Genomic DNA, 25101 nt, shown 5'->3' with positions numbered 1-25101 from the left:
TTGACTTTTCCGAAAACATAATCTGCTATTCTTTCATCCATCACATTTCGTTTATTCAGATCTTGATCTAACACACTACTTTCCTGCTGCCAAGGTCCTGCCGCGGTCGCCATTTCTGTAGGTTTTTTTTTCCTGCTCTCTTGCCCGTTCTGGCCCCCTGCCAGGCTTCGTGCAAGAATTACCCTTGAGTGGTTCGACCCACCCCCCCCTACGGTTCTAGACCTTGGACTTAGATGCAGAGAACAGTAGTGCAGAGAAGAGGACTCAATAGACCAGGCTGAATAGCACGAAATGGATGCTTTTATTTTTGAACAGTTTGAAGCATTACAAAATACATGTCATAGGCACAGATTAAAGTAACTACAATCATGCACAAATTTATGAACTTGACTCTATGGAAATGGGGAACACACGGCACATCGTAAAAGGGGGAAACACATTACGATTTCCCTTAACTCCCTCCCCTATACCTAAACTAAGTTTCGACCTGGGGAACTTGGGATCATGCTCACCACTCTCGAAATCGCGAAAAGGGGTTCACAGCCTTTTTGACACCGCTTCCCGTCGTCACGTGGATTGGAAGCTTCTGGCGCAGTCGATATTCTCTCCTCCCTCGAGGCGGTGGGGTAGACCCAGCCTCGATGAGCGCTCGTCAAGGTTGAGATCCACAATCGTGGATTTGGGTTCATGGAGTAGACCTAGATGCAGGTTATGCACATGGGAGAATCTTGTGGCATCGATCGCCGGTTCTCCAGAGGGTTTCTTCTCCATCGGCCTGGGTCGTCGATGATCTCCCGACCCCAGTACCCGGGCCACCCTTGTCGTCTTCTCGTCGTGGCCGAGCCTTGTTTGGCTGAACACCGGCCACGTTGTCCTTTTTCCGAAACCGTCCGTCTTTAAAAAGATGAAAACGTTTTCATCGATCTGCCGAAGTGGAAGAGGCGCCGATCCGGGCACCGTCCGCCCTTCGTTCATTCCTCGTAGAAGAAAGTTCTTGAAGAAATGGAAGCCTGAAGTCGCCCAACAAGAAGCCGTAGCAGTGAAGAAGTAACTTAGATGGACTTTCAATCCATAGTTATACTCTTTTGGGACAGTCTTATCTCCCGCCAAATCATAGTCCTGTCTTTGTATTAATTTTGGCGGGCAGAGATCTCTGCAGGGGCGCTTTGTCTTGTAACGGAGCCGGTGATAACTTGAACTGGCCTTCCTGGCCGATAATGTCTGTTAATGTCCTTTGCATTGTCACCGCGGCTCGGTTCGCATATTGATCGGTCCGGACATTTTCCTTGATGGCTGCTAAACGGTTTTTCCTTTGTACGATAAATGGGTATAATTGTCCGCTCATATCTTGATGGGCCCCATCCTGTACTTATAATCCATTGAATATGTATGCTGTTGCTCTGAGTTTCGGTTCCCAGATACTGGCTTTCGCGGGCTCACTGTCTTCAATCCACAAGCCTGTCTGGCTTGCAGTAATAGAAATAAAATGGTTCATAAACTGATCACGGGGCCTGGCGGCCATTTTGTATGCCCTTTTATCAAAGGTTTTTCTGTGCAAGCTTACTTTGGTCAATAAACAGTCTTATTTTATCCAGTTTTCTTGCGTGATTTTTGCTGAAAATTGTGAATCTTACACTCCCAATCTCTCTCTCTCACACTTCCAATCTCTCTCTCTCTCACACTCCCAATCTCTCTCTCTCACACTCCCAATCTCTCTCACACTCCCAATCTCTCTCACACTCCCAATCTCTCTCTCTCACACTCCCAATCTCTCTCTCTCACACTCCCAATCTCTCTCTCTCACACTCCCAATCTCTCTCTCTCACACTCCCAATCTCTCTCTCTCACACTCCCAGTCTCTCTTTCTCACACACTCCCAGTCTCTCTCTCACATTCCCAATCTCTCTCTCTCTCACTCCCAATCTCTCTCTCTCACAATCCCAGTCTCTCTCTCTCACACTCCCAATCTCTCTCTCTCACACTCCCAGTCTCTCTCTCTCTCTCTCTCCTTCCCTCTCTCTCCATCCCTCTCTCTCTCTGTCGCTCTCTCCTTCCCTCTCTTTCTCTCTCCTTCCCTCTCGCTCCTTCCCTCTCTCCTTCCATCTCTCTCTCTCTTTCCTTCCATCTCTCTCTCTCTCCTTCCCCCTCTCTCTCTCTCCTTCCCTCTCTCTCTCTCCTTCCCTCTCTCTCTCTCCTTCCCTCTCTCTCTCTCTCTCCTTCCCTCTCTCTCATTCCCTCTCTCTCTCTCTCTCCTTCCCTCTCTCTCTTCCCCCCAGTCGCTCCCTCTCTCTCTTCCAACAACAACATGCCCTCAAAAAGCCGCGGCACCGCCGGGCTCATATATAAATCGGTACTTCTGTCTGTCATTCTGTCTGTCTGTCTGTCTGTCATCGCGTGTGCGTCTGTCTGGTATGCGCTCGAAAGTTACAGGGCGTACCTACGCGCGCGTTACCTCCAAAGAAATCTTACGCTTCCGAGACGGTTTTAAGCGTATTTACGTTTCGGCCGGGCTAAAAACGCGCCCGCGGTATCCCAAAACCTTCAACGTTCCGCTCATTAGCATCTCATTATCCGCTCATTAGCGACAGAGTGACCTCGAGCTCGACCAATCGTACGCCGGGTTGCTGGCTTGTGCCGCCGGGCCAATCGGTGCGTGTGTGGCCGGGCCTTATCGTTCTGAACCGAGGTGAGTCGCCGCCATCTTGATTCCAAACTTTTCCATTATTTTTCCCGCTTTCTGCGTCTTTAAAAAAAACGTTGCTTTTAAAACACATATTGTTTTAAAAAAAAATGATTTAGAAACGAATTAACTTATCTAATCTCATTAATTTTCCTACCTTTCCCCGATTTTCCAGGTAGGCCTCGAAGCCTCGGCTTCTCTTTCGCACCCACGCCCGAGCAAGGCACCTCCCGACCCACTCGAAGGCTGGAGGGCCGAGCCTCAGCCCAGCGCCGCTAGGGTGCACGCGCAGCAGGAGCTAAGACGCGGCGTCTCTCTCTGGCTCGGCCGGGGGGCGGGGCTTGCTGAGCATCAAGCGTCAACCTGGCAACCGGCCCCCCGGCCGTCTCGCACAGCTGCAATCGGCGGTCTTTACCTCGGGGGGGGCGCGACCCTCAGGGGGGGGCCGCGACACTCGGGGGGGCGCGATTCTCAGGAGGGGGCGCGACCCACGGGGGGCCACGACCCTCGGGGGGGGCGCCAAGCGTCTCCCTGGCAACCGGCCCCCCGGCCGTCTCGCACAGCCGCAATCGGCGTTCTACACCTCGGGGGGGGTGACGCAACACTCGGGGGGTGACGCAACACTCGGGGGGGGGCCGTGACCCTCGGGGGGGGCCGTGACCCTCGGGGGGGGCCGTGACCCTCTGCGGGGGCCGCGACCCACGGGGGGCGCGACCCACGGGGGCCGCGACCCTCGGGGGGCGGGGGCGCAACCCTCGGGGGGGCCGCGACCCTCGGGGGCCGCGACCCGGGGGGGGGGGCCGCGACCCTCGGGGGGCACCCCCACCCCTCCCCTCCCCCCCTCCCCCCCTCCCCTTCCCCCCCTCCGCTCCCCCCTTCCCCCTTCCCCCCCCTCCACCCTCCCTCCCCTCCCCCCTCCCCTCCCCTTCCCCCCTCCCCTCCCTCCCCTCCCCTCTCCTCCCCTCTCCCCTCCCCTTTCCCCTCCCCTTCCCCCCCTCCCCTCCCCCCCTTCCCCCCTTCCCCCCCTCCCCTCCCCCCCTTCCCCCCCTCCCCTCCCCCCTTCCCCCCTTCCCCCCCTCCCCTCCCCCCTTCCCCCCCTCTCCCCTCCCCCCTCTCCCCCTCCCCCTTCCCCCCTTCCCCCTCCCCCTCCCCCCTCTCCCCCCTCTCCTCCTTCCCCCCTCTCCCCTCCCCCTCCCCCCTCTCCCGCTCCCCCCCTTCCCCCCCTCTCCCCTCCCCCCTTCCCCCCTCCCCCTTCCCCCTTCCCCCCTTCCCCCCTCCCCCCTCCCCTTCCCCCCCTACCCTTCCCCCCTTCCCCCCTCCCCTTCCCCCCTCCCCTTCCCCCCTCCCCCTCCCCTTCCCCCCTTCCCCTCCCCTTCCCCCCCTTCCCCCCTCCCCTCCTCCCCCCCTCCCCTCCCCTTCCCCTCCCCTCCCCTTCCCCCTTCCCCTTCCCCCCCTCCCCCTCCCTCCCCTTCCCCCCTTCCCCTTCCCCCTCCCCCTTCCCCCCCTTCCCCCCCTTCCCTTCCCCCTTCCCTTCCACCCCCCTCTCCCCTTCCCTTCCCCCCTCCCCCTCCCCTTCCCCCCCTTCCCTTCCCCCCAGCCCTCCCTTCCCCCCTCCCTTCCCCCCCACCCTCCTCCCCGCCCTCCCCGCCCTCCCTCCCCTCCCTCCCCACCCTTCCTCCCCTCCCCTCCCTCCTCCCTCCCTCCTCCCTCCTGCCCCCCCCCCCACCCTCCCCTCCCTCCCCTCCCCTCCCTCCCTTCCCCCCTCCCCCCCTCCTCCCTCCCCCCCTCCTGCCCCCCCACCCTCCCCTCCCCTCCCCTCCCTCCCTCCCTCCCTCCCCCCCTCCCTCCTCCCTCCCTCCCTCCCCCCCTCCTCCCTCCTCCCTCCCCCCTCCTCCCTCCCCCCCTCCTGCCCCCCCCAGTCACTCTCTCTCTCTCTCTCTTCCAACAACAACATGCCCTCGAAAAAGCCTCGGCACCGCCGGGCACTTCAGCTTGTATAGATTACAGGGGAAGGTTGACTAAGGACGGTCAGAAAAATTTTGCTCACCTGGTAAGAATGATACTTCAAGCAAGTTTTAGTATCACAGGGGGGAGTGTAAGATTTGCAAAATTTCTACACTTCCCCAAAGGTTATTATTAACAAAAGGGACCCTGCGTTGACATTTAAATTAAAAAGCTTACCCAAGATGGCGTCCACGCCTCATGGCAGAATGCCTGTGAGATTTTAAAAACTTGGACTCTGCGGCACAGGTAGCTTGTGGAGAAATCGAAACCAAAGCTGCAGTTTCTGTGAAGAGAGACTTTGCATTTTGAAAACCAGACAGGACTTTGAATTATGTATTAGGCCAAATCAGAGAGAGATCAAAACCCAGTTAGGCCTATACTTAAGGCCATCAAGCAGTTTGCATAAATAATCAGGAACAGCTTAAGGAAGCCATCGGGGCTGGACAGGCCCATTAAGATGTATTAATAACAAAACAATTCCATTATCAGGCCAGTAGATGTGATTACCGGCCATCTAAAAACAGTTAGGTTAGATTGCTATCATTATTTAAAATAGCCCGCCAAGATTAAGGCAAAGAACTAACCTGATTTGGTGCGCAGATAAGGGCCATCCGAAGGAGTATAACTGAAGGCCCTGGGTAGCAATCTCTCACTCTCGGGCTCTCTTCTTCTTCTTGCTCCTCGCCCTCGTGGCTGCTGCTCTTTCCCTGTCCCGCACTTACCCCCCGGCCTCTGCCTGTGCGTTTCCCCATTCCATCAGGAACACCCGGTATTGCACTGGGCAGACACGGGCAAACCAGGCCAGGCGAGGCGAGATGCGACGAGGCGAGGAGGCGAGACGAATTGGGCGAAGACGAATTGGGAAAGCAGTTGAAGACAAGCTTCGAATAATCGGGCCTTCAATCCAGCTAACCTGTGACTATCTTCATGCAAACTTCAACTGACGACCGAGGAAGAGGAACCATCATCCCTGCGAGTTAAAGTACCCAAGCAGAGACTTTACCTTTGGGGTACTTGTACCTGGATAACGCCCTTGCAGCACCCGGAGACCACGTGATGACAGCAGGCTCCAGAGAGCACAAAGAGCGAACCCCAAGCCCCACCGCTGTTTTGAATTCAGCAGATCTTTGATTGGTGAGCATGAATTCTGACCCCTCATAGCTTAATCTAGTTAGGTATAGGGGAGTGGGATAAGGGTAAGGGGATTGTTAAGATAGTTGTTTTCCCTCGATGTGCCGTGTGTTCCCCATTCCCTGTATAAGTATAATTTCTTGAATTTGCCTGTAATTTTATACTGGTAACTTCTCGTAAGACTGTGTTAATTTTTCTGTTTAATAAAATCTTGGTTTTGCTTACATCCAAACCACCTGTCTACTCGAGTCTTTTCTGTATCGCCGCCTGTACCTAAGTCCGGTGTCTAGAACCCAGTGGCGTGGAAGTGATTCAAACCGCTCACAAACAGTCAGAGGCATAACTGACTGGGCGCTCGCGCCAACCACCAAACACCACCCCCTACAGAAGGCCAACATACCATTTGCCTTCTTAACCGCCTGCTGGACCTGCATGTTTACCTTCAGCGACTGGTGCACAAGGACACCCAGGTCTCTTTGCCCTTCCCCTTTTCCCAATCTATTGCCATTCAGATAATAATCTGTCTTCCTGTTTTTGCCACCGAAGTGGATAACCTTGCATTTATTCACATTATACTGCATCTGCCATGCATCTGCCCAATCACTCAACCTGTCCAAATCATACTGGAGTTTCTCTGCATCCTCCTCACAGCACACACGCCCATCCAGCTTTGTGTCATCTGCAATCTTGGAGATATTACATCTAGTTCCCTCGTCTAGATCATTAATTAATATATATATTGTGAATAGCTGGGGTCCTAGCACCGATCCCTTTGGTACCCCACTAGTCACTGCCTGCCAGTCGGAAAAAGACCCGTTTATTCCAACTCTTTGCTTCCTGTCTGCCAACCAGTTCTCTATACAAGTCACTACTTTACCCCCAATCCCATGTGCTTTAACTTTGCACGCTACTCTCTTATGCGGGACCTTATCGAAAGCCTTCTGAAATTCCAAATACACCACATCCACTGGCTCCCCCTTAGCTATTCTACCAGTTACATCCTCAAAAAATTCCCATAGATCAGTCAAGCATGATTTACCTTTTGTAAATCCATGTTGACTTTGTCCGATCCTGTCACTGTTTTCCAAGTGCTCTGCTATTACATCTTTTATAATGGGCTCTAGCATTTTTCCCACTACCGATGTCAGGCTTACCAGTCTATAATTCCCCGTTTTCTCTCTACCACCTTTTTTAAATAGTGGGGTTACATTAGCTATCCTCCAATCCATGGGAACTTTTCCAGAGTCTATAGAATTTTGGAAGTTGACCAGCAATGCATCTACTATTTCTAGGGCCTCTTCCTTAAGTGCCCTAGGATGTAGATTATCAGGCCCTGGGTATATATCTGCCTTCAACCCCATCAATTTCCCTAACACCACTTCCCTACAAATACTGATTTCATTCAGTTCCTCCCTCTCATTAGACACTATGTTCCCCGACATCTCTGGGAGGTTATTTTGTCTCTTTCTAGTTTGCTCTCATATTCTACATCAATTTCTTGGTCCTCTTTTGCTGAATTCTAATATCCCCCCAATCCTCAGGTTTACTAATCTTTTTGGCAACATTATAAGCCTCTTCCTTTAATCTAGCACTACCTTTAAATTCTCTTGTTAACCACGCTCGGACCACTTTTCCCAAAGGTATTTTTTTATTCATTCACATGATGTGGGCGTCGCTGGCAAGGCCACCATTTATTGCCCATCCCTAATTGCCCTTGAGAAGTTGCTGGTGAGCCACCTTCTTTAATACAAATGAGCGGCAGAGGGCAGTTAAGAGTCAACCACATTGCTATGGGACTGGAGTCACATATAGACGAGACCAGGTAAGGACGGCAGATTTCCTTCCCTAAAGGACATTAGTGAACCAGATTTTTATTTTACGATAATTCAGTAGTTTCATTGTCACCATTACTGAGACTATCTTTTTCATAGCATCATAGAATGGTTACAGCACAAAAGGAGGCCATTCGGCCCATCCAGCCCGTGCCGGCTCTCTGCAGGAGCACTTCAGCTAGTCCCATTCCCCTGCCCTTTCCTCATAGCTCTGCAGGTTTTTTCCTTCAGGTACTTATCCAATTCCCTTTTAGAAGAATCATAGAAGAGAACAGCACAGCAGAAGGCCTTTCGGCCCATCAAGTCTGTGTCGGCACTTTTGAAGAGCAATCCATTTAGTCCCACTCCCCGCTTTTTCCCCATATCCCTGCAATTCTTTCTCCTTCAAGTCTTTATCCAATTCCCTTTTGAAGACTACTATTGAATCTGTTTCCACCACCCTATTCCAAATCCTAACCACTAGCTGAGTACAAGCGCTTTTTTGCATGTTCTTCTGCCAATCACCTTAAATCTGTGCCCTCTGGTTATCGACCCTTCGGACATTCGAAACAGTTTCTCTTTATTTATTCTATCTAAACCATTTATTTATTTAAACACCTCTCAGCCTTTGCCTTTGCTCCAAGGAGAACAATCCCAGCGTCTCTAATCTATCCACGTAACTGTAAACTGTTTTCCCTGGAACCATTCTAGTAAATCTCTTCTGTACCCTCTCCAAAGCCTTACATCCATCCTAAAGAGTGGTGCCCAGAATTGAACACAATACCCCAGCGGGTGCCGATCTAGTGTATTTTTATATAAGATTAGCATAACTTCCTGGCTTTTGTATTCTATGCCTCTATTTATAAAGCCCAGGATCCCATCGCGAACGGTAGCATAGTGGTTATGTCGCTGGACAAGCAATCCAGAGGCCTGGGCCAACAGTGAACCCAAATTTTGAAAGCCATGATTGAGTCTGCCTCCACCACCCTTTCAGGCAGTGCATTCCAGATCCTAACCACTCGCTGCGTAAAAATTTTTTTTCCTCATGTCGCCTTTGGTTCTTCTGCCAATCCCTTTAAATCTGAGTGCTCTGGTTCTCGACCCTTCCACCAATAGGAACAGTTTCTCTCTGTCTCGACCTCTCATGACTTTGAACACCTCTATCAAATCTCCTGTCAACCTTCTCTGCTCTAAGGAGAACAAACTCCAGCTTCTCCAGTCTATCCACGTAACTGATTTCCCGCACCCCTCAAACCTATTTTGTTCCATATTTATTTAATTGAATTTAAATTCCCCAGCTGCCACGGTGGGATTTGAACACATGGGCTCGATTTTAATACCCCTGAGGAGGCGGGTTTTGAGGCGGGTCTGCAGCGAAAATCAGAAAAAATGGCTTCAGACACCCATCCCGCCCCCACCCAATTTTCGTGAATGTCTGTTCAGCCGCTTCCAAACTGACCCGACTGGAACCGATGGGACAGGTAGTTAAGGCAGTTAACAGCCTGTTAACAGCCTTACTAATCCTATTTTGATCGTGGTTTCCCATTTTTGTGCTTCTGGCTCCTGTTTCCCGACTTGTCAGAAACAGGCCAGGTTCAAGGAGACGAGTTGTTGGAGGACATGATGTATATGCATTGGTGCAGCACTTTAAAAGCACCCCTGAAACATGGCTGACATTCAAATGCAACAGCTTTGTGGTTGTAGGTATGGGATAAGATTTTGCAAATCTACTGACCTTCTGACTGTTCAAGCTGACTCCCATCTGCAGTGTGACATGAATGGAATAATTTCAGGCCACTTCGACTGTGCGCTTGCAAGCTTGTTGCCTCAAATGAAATTTATACCCTCTCATCCTGGTCCTCATAATTGGCGGAGTAGCAGTGCCGATCTTCCTGTGAAGAGGAGTAGGAGGAGGATGAGGGGAGCCTTGCATGCCCTGTTGTGACCAATGCAGCATCCCTCCAGTTGACTGTTGCCTGCCAACCAGGTTATGCAAACTGCTGTGCCACATTAGCATAAACATACTCTTCAACAATAGGTGGCTACCAAATGGCTCTTTAATTGCAGGTGACACTTGTCCAACATCATACATCATCTCTGCTATACCCTGTTATTTCCTGGAACTTTTATCATCAACATTACAAAAGCAAGTTGCCCTGAGCCCTCAATGCACTTTTGCCATTTCCCAGAACACATAATTTTTCTTTTAAACATGACAAAAGGGTCATTATCCAAGAGCAGTCAGACAAAAAAGACAAAACACCCACGTGAGTCCCCTTGTGACAATATGTGCTTAATCTTTCTCTTGCCCATGCTTCTATGTGGTGCTTCCCCTGTAGCATCAGCAGATGTAGAGGCACCTTGCTGATTAGGATGCTGCACCTGCTTAGATGCCATTGGCAGGCATCCTCTGGGTTTGGGAGCCTGGGAGGGATCTTGAAAAGTCTGCTCCTCCTGTGGCTGTGCAGGGGCTGAAACGGTCATCTCAAATGTCTCGGCAAAGTGGGCCTCTGACCGAGGTCTCTGTAGTGGCATGGTTGTGTGAGCACTTTGAGAGGAGCCCACACTTCCTTCTGTCCTGCCAACAACACCCCTCTCATAGGTCAGTTGCACCTCAGTGCTGGCAACTGGCTGGAGAGCACCTTGCTGCACTTCAAGGGGACCAAGAGAACTTGTATCTACACTGGCAGTCCTCTTCAAAAGGACATCCATGAAGCTCTGGTCTCTCTGCTCAATAGCTGCCCATCGCTCCTCCAGAAATGATGTTCTATTTTGAACAGTCACCTTGTTTCCCTGACTGGTGACTTATTTGCTCCATGGCCATAGCCATCCTTTCAATGGAGGTTGCCATCCTATCCACGGTGGTGCGTTCATGCGCCATTGCCTCCACCACGGCAATGCTGATGTTAGAGATGGACTCCTCCATTCTCTCCACACTCGCACTAACCCTGGAAGCAAACCCTTCCAGAGACTCCTGCACTTGTTCCTGTAATTCCCGAGACACTCTATTTCTGGATGGCCCCAGAGGCACAGCATCTGCATGCAACTCTGCAGAGCTAGGAGGGTTCTGCAATCTCTGCTGCGGACTCTCCACTGCTGTCGCTGTCTCCACCCTCTGCTGATGCTCACTTGTGCGCTGTGATAGACCAGGTGGCAACACTACTCTAACTTGCGAGAGCCCCACTGAGGTGTGCATTGCTGCGCTGGTGCTGGGTGCGCTGAGTCCTGGTGATGCTGGTCCCTCAGAGGCTTCAGGTTCCTCTGAGGAGATGTCCGGGTCTTCGTCCTGGATCATGTGGAGGGGGGCGCTTGATGGTCCTGTGGGAGAGTTAAAGCATGATTTAGACATCTAATATTGATGTAGCCGACACAGCCCTTTCAGCAGATGATACAAAGCGATTCTCTATGAACATCATATAGAATTGCAGTCTGAGAGGGCTGAAACTCTATTATGTCACCAGCTTCCTCTTGTGTGCCCATCTCTCCATCGCCCATTTCCAGGTCCTCGCCACTGCCAACAATCTCGTTTGCAGCCTCCTCAGCACTGGTCAATGTGGCTAGGGTAGGTGTTCCTCCTCCAGTCATTGCTCTCTCCCTCTTATTGTGGGCTATCTTTTCCTGCAAGGAGAGACACAAGTGGTGTTTCAGCCACAGTGATGGAGTGAGTGTGAAGAATCCCTACCATAGAAGCGTTGAGTGAAATGAAGATGGGGTAATGTGCCAAGAGGAAGGTAGCTCCCTGTGCGTTGTTAGTTGTTGTCACTGCATGACAATGAGAGCGAGTCTAAGGGGTGCATAGGCAGGATGCTGACGTGATTCAGTGCAGAGACAGAGATGGATAGGTAAGGGTGCAAGGGATGAAAGGGTAAGGTGGGATGTGAAGGAGGAGGTTTACAATGCAGAGTGCTGGTGATGAGAAGAGAAGGGAAGCAGATTGAAGGTAAGTGTGATGGGATACTCACACAAGAATATAAGAAATAGGAGCAGAAATAGGCCACTTGGCCCCTCGGGCTTGCTCCACCATTCAATAAGATCATGGCTGATCTTGGGCTCAAAGCCACTTCCCTGCCCTCTCTCCCCATAACTCTTCACTCCCTTATCTTGCAAAAATCTGTCTATCTCCAAATTAAATGTATTTAATGACCCAGCCTCCATGGCTTTCTGGGGCAGAGAATTCCAGAGATTTATGGCCCTCTGAGAGAAGAAATTCCTCCTCATCTCAGTTCTAAAAGGGTGACCTTTTATTTTGAGACTGTGCCCCGAGTTCTAGATTTCCCCACAAATGGAAACATCCTCTCTGCATCTACCTTGTCGAGCCCCCTCAATATCTTATATGTTTCAATAAGATCACCTCTCATTCTTCTAAATTCCAATGAGTATCGGCCCAACCTGCTCAACCTTTCTTCATAAGTCAACCCCCTCATCTCTGGACTTAACCTAGTGAATCGTCTCTGAACTGCCTCCAATGCAAATATATCCTTCCTTAAATAAGGAGACCAAAACTGTATGCAGCACTCAAGGTGTGGTCTCACCAATACCCTGTACAGGTGTAGCAGGGCTTCCCTGCTTTTATACTCCAGTCCCCTTGCAATAGAGGCCAACATTCCATTTGCCTTTTTGATTACTGGCTGTACCTGTATGCTAACTTTTTGTGTTCCATGCACAAGGACCCCCAGGTCCCTCTGAACTGTAGCATTTTGTAATCTCTCTCCATTTAAATAATAATGTGCTTTTTTATTTTTCCTGCCAAAGTGGATAACCTTGCACTTTCAACATTATACTCCATCTGCCAAATGTTTGCCCACTCACTTAGCCTGTCTATATCCCTTTGCAGATTATTTGAGTCCTCTGCACAACTTGCTTTCCCATCCATCTTTGTATCATCCACAAACTTGGCTACATTACACTCAGTCCCTTCATCCAAGTCATTAATGTAGATTGTAAATAGTTGAGGCCCCAGCACCGATCCCTGTGGCACCCTACTAGTTACTGTTTGCCAACTGGAAAATGACCCATTTATCCTGACTCTGCTTTCTGTTAGTTAGCCAATTCTCTGTCCATGCTAATATATTACCCACAATTCCATGAGCTCTTATTTTATGCAGTAACCTTTTATGTGGCACCTTTGTTGTTTAATTTTGATGTTCGCACAAGATCATTAAACCTTTTTTGGCACTGGATCCATGAGTGTGCATATATGGACCTTGCGCTGACCTCCTCAGCAATGCGCAGCCAGGCTGCCTTGGTCTGCTGAGGAGGTTTCCTCCGGCCATCAGGAGGGAAGAGAATCTCCCTGTGCCCTCTGACAGCATCCACAATAACATTGAGGGTGTCGTCATTAAAACGAGGAGCTGCCTTGCCTCTGGATGAAGTCATTACATCAAAATCAATTTCAATGAGTCCAGGAATCCACAAGAGAAAGGCTTAGGCTGAATGGCAGCTTTAAAAGCAGCAGCTATGATGACGTCATCAGAAGCAGCCAGCCAACCCGATTGCCCTCATTGGACCGGCCAGCATGCTTCATTGAAATCAACAAGCTCATTGAATCAAAATCGGACATCAGCAGCTGATCCCGCCAGAAGCGGTTCCGGAACCCACACACCATGCAACCTGACTCCAATCCGCCTCGGCAATTAAAATCGAGTCCCATGTCTCTGGAAGGTTAGTCCAGGCATCTGGATTACTTGCCCAGTAACATAACCACTATGCTATCATACTCCACAATGTATTAGGTCAATTGGGCACTTTGCAGCCTGCCGGACTCAACATTGAGTTCAACAATTTCAGATAATTATCCCTGCCCCCATTTTTCATGCAGTATGATTTTTGCCATTCCCATTTGCAACATTTTATCTTTCCTGCCTCTTACAAAAGTACAGGATGTTCTTTCTATTTCTTCCTCCCCTCCTAACCGCTCCCCCCCCCCACTGTCTCTGCACCTGCTTAATATCTGTTACATCTCCAGCTTTTTCCAGTTCTGATGAAGGGTCCCAGACCTGAAACGTTAACTCTGTTTCTCTCTCCACAGATGCTGCCTGGCCTGCTGAGTATTTCCAGCATTTTCTGTTGTTATTCCACAATGTATTATATTCATTGTGAATTATGAATTAATTCTTTAAACGTTTGGCATTGCTTATCTACCATCATACCTTTCAATCTAGCTTTCCAATCTCCCTTAGCCAACTTGCCCCTCATACCTACATAGTTGGCTTTGTTTAGATTTAAGACCCTAGTTTTAGACTTAACTAAATCATTCACAAATGCAATATAACATTCTATCAATTTATGATCACTCTTCCCCACAGGCTCCTTTACTACAAACTTAGTAATTAACCCTCTCTCATTGCACAATACTAGATCTAAGATAGCCTGTTCCCTAGTTGGTTCCTTAACATACTGATCTATGAAACTATCATGAATGCATACCATGAACTCGTCCTCTATATTATTTTTTTTACAATTTATATAAATGACTTGGATGAAGGGACCAAAGGTATGGTTGCTAAATTTGCTGATGACACAAAGATAGGTAGGAAAGTAAATTGTGAAGAGGACATAAGGAGGCTACAAAGGGATATAGATAAGTTAAATGAGTGGGCAAAGATCTGGCAAATGGAGTATAATGTGGGAAAAAGTGAAGTTGTCCATTTTGGCAAGAAGAATAAAAAAGAAGCATATTAGCTAAATGGTGAGAGATTGCAGAGCTCTGAGATGCAGAGGGATCTGGGTGTCCGAGTGCATGAATCACAAAAGGTTACTATACAGATACAGCAAGTAATTAGGAAAGCTAATAGAATGTTATCATTTATTGTGAGGGGAATTGAATACAAAGGTAGGGAGGTTATGCTTCAGTTAAACAGGGCATTGGTGAGACCACACCTGGAGTACTGTATACAGTATTGGTCTCCTTATTTCAGGAAGGATGTAAATGCGTTGGAAGCAGTTCAGAGAAGGTTTACTAGAATAATACCTGGAATGGGCAGGTTGTCTTATGAGGAAAGGTTGGATAGGCTAGGCATGTATCCGTTGGAGTTTAGAAGAGTAAGAGATGACTTGATTGAAACATATAAGATCCTGAGGGGTCTGGACAGGGTGGATGTGGAGAGGATGTTTCCTCTTGTTGGAGAATCTAGAACTAGGGGTCACTGTTTAAAAATAAGCGATCTCCCATTTAAGAAAGAGATGAGGAGTAATCGGATCAGCCATGATCTTATTGTAAGGTGGAGCAGGCTCGAAGTGTCGAATGGCATACTCTTGCTCCTAATTTGTGTGTTCGTATTACTGCAAATATGGTTTGCTCAGTCTATATGAATATTAACGTCCCCCATGATTACTGTATTACCCTTGTTACATGTACCTCTATTTTCCTGATTTATATTCTGCTTGACAATACAACTACTATTAGGGGATCCCAAATGGTAATTCCACCAGTCCTTGCTGCCAGAGCTCTCAAAGTGCAGCTCACCCAAGAGCACTTCACATGAGCCACACTTCCCATCCCCAATACCCCAACAGTCCCACAATCCTGTTTGCCACCATCCAATTGTCTTCCTTCATTCCAGCCTTATGGGTCTTGCCCGCACTTCTTACACAGAGGAGAGCATGTGCGGGCAGGCTTGGCGTCCTCCACTGGCAGCCTACTGGTGCAAGTTTTGTGTGGCCTTCTCTGAAAGAAAGAAAGAAAGATGTGCATTAGGGACAGTCTTCTGAGGTGATTGGAGAATGTGCCTGTCATGGTGTAATAGTCATTATGCAGTGTGTAAAATGTGAAGTTTGTGCAAATGAGGCTTGCAATAGTGGTGAGTGTTTGAGTATGAGGAGAAGGAGGTGGAGTGAAGGTGGTGTATTGATTGTAAGGAGAGTGAATGGAAGCAGGGTGTATTGTGAGTAGTGAGGCTGAAGGTGGTGGAGAACATAAGAACATAAGAAATAGGAGCAGGAGTAGGCCAATCGGCCCCTCGAGCCTGCTCCGCCATTCAATAAGATCATGGCTGATCTGATCCTAACCGCCAATCCACTATCACAGAACCATCTCCTGAATCTAACAGAATTAGACACATGAAATAGGAGCAGCATCAGGCTACACGGCCCCTGGGCCCGCTCTGCTACCCACAGGGCCATGACCGATCCGAACCTAGACTCATGTCCAAATTCCTGCCCGCTCCCCATAACCTTTTATTCCCTTTACTTCTAGGAAACTGTCTATTTCTGTTTTAAATTTATGTAATGATGTAGCTTCTACAGCTTTTTGGGGCAGCATATTCCATGGACCTACCACCCTCTGAGTGAAGTAGTTCCTCCTCATCTCAGTTTTGAAAGAGCAGCCCCTTATTCTAAGACTATGCCCCCTAGTTCTAGTTTCACCCATCATCGGGAACATCCTCCCCGCATCCACCCGATCCAACCCCTTCACAATCTTATATGTTTCAATAAGATCGCCTCTCATTCTTCTGAACTCCAATGAGTAGAGTCCCAATCTACTCAACCTCTCCTCATATGTCCATCCCCTCATCCCCGGGATTAACCGAGTGAACCTTCTTTGTACTGACTCAAGAGCAAGTATGTCCTTTCTTAAGTATGGACACCAAAACTGTACGCAGTATTCCAGGTGCGGTCTCACCAATACCTTGTACAACTGAAGCAATACCTCCCTATTTTTATATTCTATCCCCCTAGCAATGAAAGCCAACATTCCATTGGCCTTCTTAATCACTTGCTGCACCTGCATACTAACCTTTTGAGTTTCGTGCACCAGGACCCCCAGATCCCTTTGTACTTCAGTACTTTCCAGTTTCTTGCCATTAAGATAATAAATTGCTCTACGATTTTTCCTGCCAAAGTGCATAACCTCACACTTTCCAGTATTGTATTCCATCTGCCAAATCTCTGCCCACTTACTTAGCCTGTCTATGTCCCCTTGCAGGTTTTTTATGTCCTCCTCACTCACTACTTTCCCTCCCATCTTAGTATCATCTGCAAACTTTGATATGTTACACTCGGTCCCCTCCTCCAAATCGTTAATATAGATTGTAAAGAGTTGGGGACCCAGCACTGACCCCTGCGGAACACCACTAGTTACTGATTGCCAGTCTGAGAATGAACCATTTATCCCAACTCTCTGCCTTCTGTTAGATAGCTAATCCTCTATCCATGCCAGAATATTACCCCCAATCCCGTGAGTTTTTATCTTAAGCAATAATCTTCTGTGTGGCACCTTGTCAAATGCCTTTTGGAAGTCTAAATACACTACGTCCACTGGTTCCCCTTTATCCACCCTATATGTTACTTCCTCAAAGAACTCCAGCAAATTTGTCAAACATTACTTCCCCTTCATAAAACCATGCTGAATTTGTCCTATTAAATTATGATTATCCAAATGTCCTGTTACTGTCTCCTTAATAATGGACTCCAAAATTTTACCTACCACAGATGTTAGGCTAACCGGTCTATAGTTTCCAGCCTTCTGTCTACTGCCCTTTTTAAATAAGGGTGTTACATTAGCAGTTTTCCAGTCTGCCGGGACCTTTGCCGAGTCCAGGGAGTTTTGGAAAATTATTACCAATGCATCCACAATCCCTACCGCCACTTCCCTCAAGACCCTAGGATGTAAGCCATCAGGTCCAGGTGAATTGTCCGCCTTGTGTCCCATTATTTTACCGAGTACCACTTCCTTAGTGATTTTGATCGTGTTTAGCTCTTCCCCCCCTTTAGCCCCCTGTTTGTCCAGTGTTGGGATATTCTTAGTGTCTTCTACTGTAAAGACTGATACAAAATATTCATTCAGTGTTTTTGCCATCTCCATATTTCCCACCATTAATTTCCCGGTCTCATCCTTTAAGGGCCCAACATTTACTTTAGCCACCCTTTTTCTTTTTATATAACTATAAAAACTCTTACCATCTGTTTTTATATTTTTTGCTAATTTACTTTCATAATCTATCTTCCCTTTCTTAATCAATCTTTTTGTTATTTTGTGCTGTCTTTTAAAGTTTTCCCAATCCTCTATCCTCCCACTAGATTTGGCGACCTTATATGCCCTTGTTTTTAGTCGAATACTATCCTTAATTTCTTTACTTAGCCACGGATGGCTGTCTTTTCTTTTACACCCTTTTCTTCTCAGTGGAATATATTTTTTTTGGAAGTTGTAAAATAACTCCTTAAATGTACACCACTGATCATGTATTGTCTTACCCTTTAATCTATTTTCCCAATCCACTCTACTCAATTCTGCTCTCATACCTTCATAGTCTCCTTTATTCAAGCTTAGCATGCTTGTTTGAGATCCAACCTTCTCACCCTCTAATTGAATATGGAATTCAACCATGTTATGGTCACTCATTCCAAGGGGATCCTTTACTAGGACATTTTTAATTAATCCTGTCTCGTTACACAGGACCAGATCTAAGGTTGCTTGCCCCCTGGTCGGTTCAGTTACATACTGCTCAAGAAACCCATCCCTACTACACTCAATGAACTCATCCTCAAGGCAGCCCTGCCCAATTTGATTTGTCCAATTAATATGATAGTTAAAATCCCCCATAATTGTAGGTGTTCCCTTATTACAAGCCTCAAATATTTCCTGATTGATACTCCGTCCAACTGAGTTGCCACTGTTTGGAGGCCTATAGACTATGACCACTAGTGTTTTTTTTCCCCTTATTATTGCTTACCCCCACCCAAACTGTTTCATTATCCTGATCTTTTGACCCAATATCATTTCTCTGTATTACAGTGATTCCATCCTTTATTAACATAGCCACCCCACCTCCCCTTCCTTCCTGCCTGTCCTTCCTGATCGTTAAATAACCTGGTATGTTTAATTCCCAGGCATTGTCACCCTGCAGCCATGTTTCTGTACTGGCCACAAGATCATACCCATATGTAGTTATTTGTGCCATTAACTCGTCTATTTTGTTACGAATGCTACGTGCATTCAGATAGAGAACTTTCAAAGATGTTTTGTGACACTTAGTTCCTGCATTTGCCCTTTTTATTACTTTACCTTTTACTCCATACCTTCTGCCCCTTCCTGACATGCTCTGGTTTTCAATTTCCCTACTGCTACCTAAGTCTATCACCTTCTCTGTTGTCATTTTTATTATTTGATCTCTAGGAACCTCCCCCCCACTAGTTAGTTTAAAGGTGTGGAGGTGTGAGCAGAGATTAAGAGGCCAAGGCCTAGAAATTCATTAAGGCGCTGCCAGCTTTGCGGCCAGTTAGCGCCTAAAGAGGGCTTCTGCGCCAAAAATGAGTTTGCGCTGATATTCAGCGCAGCGGTATTGGCGGCGGTAGCCGTTAGCGCTGCGCCAGCACCGATGATGTCATTGGTGTGCACAGTGCCCTGGTTCCGCCCCGAAACCAGCCCGATCCCCATATTTAGTTGCGGTCGCCTCTTCCGCAGCGGCCGCAAACAGCGACCAGAAATCGAGGCCGTACTCTAGACTTAGTGGGGCGCTTTAAGGTGGAGGTGCGGCCGGCCGCTTTTTCGGCGGCCGCCTGCCCACACCTCCTTACCCGGCCTCCTCCCCCCCCCGCGGCATTGCCGGCTGCTTTCCGCGAACCCGGCACTTCTCCGAGGTGCCGGGCTCATTTGCCGGCACTCTCCAGCGGCGATCTCCCCGTTGCAGGCAGCTCCCCCTTAAGAGAAGGAGGAGGCCTGCAGTACCGCAGCCTGCCGCTCTGCAGCGGCTGGCGCAGCGGCGCCAAGAGCACTGAAATTCACTTGCAGCGCCCCAAGCGGAGGCGGGCACACCCTGGAATAGCGCCCGGTTCCGGATTGGGGCACAGAAGACGAATATCTGACGGTCGCAAATGGCTCCGCGCCCAGCGCTAACTTTTGGGCGCTAGCCAGCTGGGCGCCCCAAACTGAATTTCTAGGCCCAGCATTCTTACCTTGACAACACTGGTGAGGTCATTGAATTTCTTCTTACAATGCAGCCGCATCCTGGAAGCTAAACTCCTGGGATTAACTTATTCTGCAATCTCTTCCCACTGGGTAATACAGCATCTCCCTCCTTCTGTCCACTGCCTGGACCAGAGCCTCCAAGGTGGCATCACTGAACCTGGGTGCTCTATCTGTATTTCTTCCAGCAATTTGTGTTCAGAAGTGTTTCCCGGTTGACTGCAGCCATAGTGTACCTTCCCTTTAAGAGGTGCTGGCTGTCTTTAAGTGGTATCAGCGAAGCCCAATATTCCACCCACCCACCCCCAACCTCCACACCCCCCCAAAAGGCATATAGCCACTGAATAGCACTGGCTGCATGCTTGATGCATTAGAATGAGGTCCCAGCACCAATTTCACGTGATCCCTGGGTCCATGTAAGCAGGTACGTGCAATGCGCATCATGCCTCCCTTGCCCGTGAATGAATTTCTTGGCCCCTCAAGTCACATTTAATGATCATAAATAAAATGACCTTCTGTATCATTGAACATGTACTTATCTAGATCACACTTGTTGACAATGTCGCTTTATCTCTAATAATCCAGTTATGATTAATTCTCACTGACCTTTTTAGGAAATACCAATAAGACAAGATTACCAGCAGAAATAGAAATAGGCAGAACAGAAGCTATTTACTCATCGCGACAACACAAGTGATATTTTAGTAAAGCATTTCAACAACAGAGCAACTCCATATGTTGAGTAAAAAGAAATAATTTTCCCTGTGACACCTTCAACTTCGATCAGAGGTGAAGGAACAATGTGCTCTTGGTTTGTGGAGATAAGCAAAATACAATCAATCAACATGGACCAACTAAAACACAGATGTGGGATGATACTATGCATGTGTTTAAAAAAAAAATCATATCCTAATTAGAAGGATTAGCCACAGTCCCTCCTCCCAAGCCCTCAGGGTGTGTATAATTAAGCAATCTTCCCAACAAATTAAGAAAGACAAAGGGCTGGATTTTACTTACCGAGATGAGTTGGGGGTGAGACTGCTGCCTTCTGGGTTCTAGTCCCACCCCCAGCGACATCCGACACACAGACGCTATTTTCCCCTGATTGGCCTTGTTAAGCCCGCACTGCGGGAAAGCCAGTGTCAGATGATGTCAGTTGATGATGCTTCATCTGCCGGTTTTCTTACAGGGACATGAAGCATTTATTTTTGACAGATGATTTGAAAGCATTGAGGTGCTGTCAAACACTGACAGTCACTGTACAAAGGTAAGCCCTTGCACCCAGACTCTCCAATGACTCTCTCCTTAGGATAAAACAGATGGCAGCTGCAGGTGAGGGTACAGAAGTGATCTGTCACTTCTCCCAATGAGGTGAGGGCACACAAATAGTTCAAAGCTCGTCACCTCCAGAAAATCTAAATACATTAAAAATGACTTTCCCAACATTTCCTTACCTCTGATATTCACCAGTGTCCCATTGCATCCTTCACACCACTCCTGCAGCTGTCATCTCTACATAAACATTACAACAGACCCACAGCACGCCTCCCTTACCCTGGCGGGGCTCCCCGACATCTGGAAGCCCGCAGCAGATGTTGCAAAATGGGAAAAAACTTGTTAACTGCTGCCTGTTAACTACCTGTTAACAGGCAGTCAAGTGGCTATAATCCTCTTCCCGCCACTAAGAGTTGGGTCCCTGCGCAAATCGGGGACCTGACTCCCGGGAAGATTCATTGGCAGCGGGTTGGAAGCGAGTTCGGGACCCGCTCCCATTCTTTTGATTTTCCCAGCAGCCCCGCCTCCAACCCCGCCTCCTCAGGGCTGGTAAAATCCAGCCCATATGTTTTGAAATCAAAGTGGGAGCTGATTCTGCTGTCAATAATGAAAGTCTCTGAACTCGCCTGTGAAAGGAACTACAGATCCTTCCCAGCAATGGTAATGCAGCGTTCATTATTGCTAAGGTTTAAAACAGTTCTGAGTGTTCCAAATGACCTGAGCAATGACTCAAAATGTGTAACATCTTCTTTGAACAACTTTTCAGTTTTTTGCCCCATAGTAAAGGTTGAAGTGGTCATTCCCAGATTTTAAATCAGCTAGAATCATGGAATGGTACAGCACAGAGGAAGGCCATTTGGCCCATCGTGCCTCTTTGAAAGAGCTATCTAATTAATCCCGCTCCCCTGCTCTTTCCCCATTGCCCTGTAAATTTTTTCCCTTCAAGTATTTATCCAATTCTCTTTTGAAAGTTACTATAGAATCTGCTTCCATCATCCTTTCAGGAAGTGCATTCCAGATAACAACAACTCGCTGCGTAAAAGTAAAATGTTTCCTCACATTGCCTCTGGTTCTTTTGCCAATCATGAATCTATGCCCTCTGGTTATCGACCCTTCTGTCATTAGAAACAGTTTCTGTTTATTTACTCTATCTAAACCCTTCATTATTTTAAACGCCTCTATCGAATCTCCTCTTGGCCTTCTCTGCTCGAAGGAGAACAACCACAGCTTCTCCAGTCACGCTACATAACTGAAGTCATACATCGCTGGCACTATTCTAGTAAATAATCTCTGCATCCTTCCTAAAGTGTGATGCCAAGAATTGAACACAATACTCCAGCTGGGGCCTAACCAGTGATTTATAAAGGTTTAGCATAAAGGTCTTACATAGAATTAACAGCACAGAAACAGGCTGTTCAGCCCAACTGGTCCATGCTGGTGTTTATGCTCCACTTGAGTCTCCTCCCACCTTACTTCACCTCACCCTGTCAGCATAACCGTCTATTCCTTTCTCTGCCGAGTACATATCTATCTTCCCCTTAAATGCATCTATGGTAGTCACTTCAACTACTCCCTGTAGTAGCAAACTTCAACATTCTTATCAATCTTTGGGTAAATTTTTATTTTAAGAGGAGGACAAGGAGCTGGAGAGCAGCCAAAGCGTGAAGAGGGTATCGGTAGTGCATGGGAAAAAAAAATCAGGAACTACTCAGGCAACAGTCTATCACAGCAGAGTGAGCTATCTGGGCATGAGGATGGATCTGTGCCTGATGTATGCCATTTAGCCCAGGCAACCATCCACTGGCAGTAAAATTCACCAATGCCATGAGATTTCATGCCAGGGGCATTTCAGAAACCCATGAGATCACTCACAGGAGTTACCTAGTTTGTCACATCCCATTGCGTTAAGGAGGTTACTGAATCCCTTCAGGACATTCTGAAGGGGAAGGGTGAACAGCCAGAGTTTATGGTCCATATTGGTACCAACGACATAGGTAGAAAGAGGGACAAGGTCCTGCAAGCAGAATATAGGGAGCTAGGAAATAAATTAAACAGCAGGACCTCAAAGGTAGTAATCTCAGGATTATTCCCAGTGCCACGTGCTAGCGAGAGCAGAAATAGGAGAATAGACCAGATGAATGCATGGCTGGAGAGATGGTGTAGGAGGGAGGGATTTAAATTCCTGAGGAATCGCTTTGCCCCTTTCAGCAAATCTATCTTCCCATTTGAAAGTTCTATATTTATACCCTTTTTTCAGTGGAATATCCTTTGAAGTTTTCTGCTGATGTAAGCTAATTATCTCTAGTCATTTTTCTGTTAACTCCTTCTATTCTTACAGTCAGTTCAGCTGTAGCATTAAGAATTATGTCTCCTCCTTTAGGTGTTCGAAGCTTATCATAAAAACAATGTGACAGCAGTGGTTCTATTTGATGTCATTTTTATCAGAGTCTCCTGTTTGTATCTTTTGCATTTAGAACACCTCAACTGGTTGCAACACAGACTTTGTGTCCCCTAATTGTTCCAAGTTCAACACAAAAACAATGTGATGGCTGGTGCCTCCCGTGTTTCATTTTACGTTATTTTTACAAAGGCACATGTTTCTTTAATGTTTTGTGCTTCTTTCTGAAGTGTTGGCTTATGACACCTTAACTGGGTGTATCATTGCCTTTTTTCCAATGCTGAGACTTAGAGGAACCTCCAACCTGCTGCTTCAATAGGGCTATTGTTTCAGTGTCAACAACTTATGTTATCTCAAAAGCCTGTATTGTAGCGATTCGTGTGCATCGCCACTAAATAATCAAGTTCGACTTCGACGAACTATAAATAAGTTGTTTATTTACAGGAACAGGTTAAATACAACAAGTAAGGTAGCAGGTAAGATGGCTGACTGTAGGAGCACCGTGGTGTAGGCCTTTCCCCAGCGGGGATGCCACGAGGACTAACTAGAAGTTTCCAAACTCAACTGCTAGCAGGTTCCGAGCTCAACTGCCAGCAGGTTCCGAACTCAACTGTTAGCAGGTTCCGAGCTCTACTGTCAGAAGGTTCCAAACTCTGACGTCATGACGTCATCACGCAGAGTACAGGAATGAAGCCTGAGTGCAGTAACAGATACATTTAAAGGTAAGTTAAAGGGAATTATGTATCTCAATGTAAGGGACAACCGGTGGTACCGCCACAGTATGCCATTTACAGCTCTTGATTGTTAAGGCTTCCAGACTTCCAAACCCAGTATGTCATGTTTTATAAAGTTAGAATATTTCATAGAATGGTGTATTTTTCTGAATAGGTATGGCTCATTCCTTCACACTTTGAGGGTATAACTAATGGAGTAGACAAAGGGGAACCAGTAGATGTGGTGTATTTGGATTTTCAGAAGGCCTTCGATAAGGTCCCACACAAGAGGTTGGTGAACAAATTTAGGGCACATGGAATTGGGGGTAATATACTAGCATGGATTGAGAATTGGTTAACAGACAGAAAACAAAGAGTAGGGATAAACAGGTCTTTTTGAGGATGGCAGGCTGTGACTAGTGGGGTAACGCAAGGACCGGTGCTTGGGTCCCAGCTATTCACAATCTGTATCAATGATTTGGATGAGGGGACTAAATGTAACATTTCCAAATTTGCTGATGACACAAAGCTAGGTGGTAGTGTTAGTTGCGAAGAGGATGTGAAGAGGCTTCAAGGGGATCTTGACAGGCTCAGTGAGTGGGCGAGAACATGGCAGATGGAATATAATGTGGATAAATGTGCAGTTATCCACTTTGGTAGAAAAAACAGAAAAGCAGAGTATTTCCTAAATGGTGAAAGATTGGGGAATGCAGATGCTGAAAGGGACCTGGGTGTCCTTGTACATGAGTCACTGAAAGTGAATGTGCAGGTGCAGCAAGCCATTAGGAAAGCAAATGGTATGCTGGCCTTCATTACAAGAGGATTTGAGTACAGGAGTAAGGAAGTCTTACTCCAATTATATAGGGCCTTGGTGAAACCGCACCTGGAGTACTGTGTACAATGTTGGTCTCCTTACCTAAGGAAGAATATACTTGCCATAGAGGGAGTGCAACGAAGTTTCACGAGATTGATTCCTGTGATGGCGGGTCTGTCGTATGAGAAGAGATTGAGTAAACTAGGCCTGTATTCTAATGAATTCAGAAGAATGAGGGGATCTCATTGAAGCATACAAAATTATTACAGGGCTTGATAGCGTGGATGCTGGGAGAATGTTTCCCTTGGCTGGGGAGTCTAGAACCAGGGGCCACAGCCTCAGGATAAAGGGCAGGCCATTCAGGACTGAGATG

The sequence above is a fragment of the Somniosus microcephalus genome, chromosome 1 (assembly GCF_052327205.1).
Source record: "Somniosus microcephalus isolate GS21.2 chromosome 1, FLI_Smic_1.0, whole genome shotgun sequence".
NCBI classification, from domain to species: Eukaryota; Metazoa; Chordata; class Chondrichthyes; order Squaliformes; family Somniosidae; genus Somniosus; species Somniosus microcephalus.
The sequence above is the reverse complement of the archived record's forward strand: the minus strand, read 5'-3'. Positions refer to the sequence as shown.